Below are 2,776 nucleotides of genomic sequence, written 5' to 3'. Positions count from 1 at the left end.
CTTCAAATTCAACTAGAAAATACACAAAATATGAGCAAATGTGTCGCAAAGGTTAAAGTCACTATTTAGTTTGACCTCTGACCCTATGACAAGAAGCAGCAAAGACAATTAGAAACATCTGACATGTTGAATTAACCCTGGTATAAAACATCAGTAAATTCATGTAATAAATCTCATATTATCTGAACTAAAGGGTTAAAGATGTGAAGGTCAGACTAAACAGGACCGCTGTGGTTTATAGAAGCTGAAGTTACCTTAAACCTGTTTGTGAACAGGTGGAAGGTCGAGGCTCGTAGCATCGGAGCAGAGTTCAGATGGTTTTATGGTGATGTGTTCAGAAAGAGGAACGAAGAGGAGTGGTCATGAAGGAGAGCTGGAGCAGAACGTTGAGTGATGAGTGTGATGCTGGACACTGGACGGTGATGGTGAATGTTGTCAGCGGTTTGGACCCGTAAACAGGGTCTAAGTTAGAAGAAACAGAGAACCTGTAGAGGGAGGTGGATGAAGTGATGCAGAGCTTTCCCAGAGGTGAAACAGAAGAGTCGATCGAGGAGGTGAGGAGGTTCGTGTCCAGGAAAGAAACAATGGAAGGACCGGTTTTAGAAACAAGGAGGGAAATGACAGAGGGACATAGGGTGACAAATAAGAGCAGAGGTTAGAGCAGATGGGTGGAGAACATCTGTGTAGATGATGGAACCTGAAAGAAATGAGAGACAAAGGAGACGGACAGCATCAGATGGACATGAGGAGAAGGAGGAGGACTCTGGTAGGAGGAAAGAAGAGGAGAACAAAGGATATACAGAGGACAGAAAAGTAGAAGACGGAGGGAGACATGAAGGTAGAAGACAGAGGAGGACATGAAGGTAGAAGACAGAGGAGGACATGAAGGTAGAAGACAGAGGGGGACATGAAGGTAGAAGACAGAGGGGGACATGAAGGTAGAAGACAGAGGGGGACATGAAGGTAGAAGACAGAGGGGGACATGAAGGTAGAAGACAGAGGAAGACATGAAGGTAGAAGACAGAGGAGGACATGAAGGTAGAAGACAGAGGGGGACATGAAGGTAGAAGACAGAGGAGGACATGAAGGTAGAAGACAGAGGGGGACATGAAGGTAGAAGACAGAGGAGGACATGAAGGTAGAAGACAGAGGAGGACATGAAGGTAGAAGACAGAGGGGGACATGAAGGTAGAAGACAGAGGGGGACATGAAGGTAGAAGACGGAGGAGGACATGAAGGTAGAAGACAGAGGACAGGCAGATGGAAGGAGGTGATCTGAGGTGGAGAAAGGCAGGAGTATATTCATATAAATAACACATTATTCATAAAACTTTTGAATAATTATATAAATTTTGATCTTATACTGTTTATATAATGTTTTTATTTTCAGATTTATATCCCAGTACATGATAAAAAATGTCAGGTTTAATTATACAAAAAATGCATGTACAATCCCCAAATGTTTATTATTAATAATAATAACAATAATAATGATGATGATGAAGGAAAATGATTTAGAATGCATGTCTTAAGTGTGTTCATCCAAACCAAATTACATTTATGTTGTAATAAAATATGACAAAATGCTTTATGACAGTGAACTATGTTTTAACTGAAAAGACTTAATTAATTACATATGAATTCCACTGAACCTTTACCTACAGACGTAGAGTCTAAAGGCTGTGACGTACGGTTTGGTTTCAGGTCATTTGTACAATAAGGTTCTAGAGTAAATCCATCCCATGAGTATGACACGAAACAGCCATAAAACAAACTGGAGTTAAACTGAACACAAACAACCATCTGACAACTTTACACCTGAGTTGAACAAACTCTAAAAACTAGAAAACAGTAGAAAACAGCAGAACTCCACTGTTCCTATCACAGCAGGTCAAAGGTACGCTGCATGTGTTTGACTGAAATCAAACCAAATAATGAATGATTCTAAAAGAAAACTTCTGACATGAACATTTCATACAAATCATCTGACAACCACAGACACAAAAAAGTGAATTAATTCAAGGTTTGGTCGGTGTCATCTACAGACCTCTGTGATGCATTCAGTGAATGGCGTTGCCATGGTGATGTGGCAAATTTGATCCTTTGCTCTGGACCTAAAATAGGTGTAACTTGAATGTCAATGAGTTCTATTTAAATGTTCATTTCATTTCACTATCCATCCTGTGGATCAAAACTTCACTCATCACACCAATGCTGAATGACAATAAAGAATCTTAAATTTGGAATGTACAGGTGCATTAAAACATGAAATCCTGAATGTACAGGTGCATTAAAACATGAAATCCTGAATGTACAGGTGCATTAAAACATGAAATCCTGAATGTACAGGTGTATTAAAACATGAAATCCTGAATGTACAGGTGCATTAAAACATGAAATCCTGAATGTACAGGTGCATTAAAACATGAAATCCTGAATGTACAGGTGCATTAAAACATGAAATCCTGAATGTACAGGTGTATTAAAACATGAAATCCTGAATGTACAGGTGTATTAAAACATGAAATCCTGAATGTACAGGTGTATTAAAACATGAAATCCTGAATGTACAGGTGCAGTGAAGTTTGAGTAAAACCTGCAGGTATTTTATTTTTATAAAGGGAAATATTTCAATCCTTTTTTGTGTTTATTTTGAACGACAGATTACAGCATGAAAATCCAAAATCCAGTAAAAATTCAGCGCCTTAAAATATTACAGTATTTCATCAGGTCAATAAAAAGGTTTCTCCTAGTAGATGAAGTGTTGACCTTAGAG

Source organism: Sphaeramia orbicularis, chromosome 9 (assembly GCF_902148855.1).
Source record: "Sphaeramia orbicularis chromosome 9, fSphaOr1.1, whole genome shotgun sequence".
Classification (NCBI taxonomy): domain Eukaryota; kingdom Metazoa; phylum Chordata; class Actinopteri; order Kurtiformes; family Apogonidae; genus Sphaeramia; species Sphaeramia orbicularis.
Note: the sequence above shows the minus strand (reverse complement) of the source record.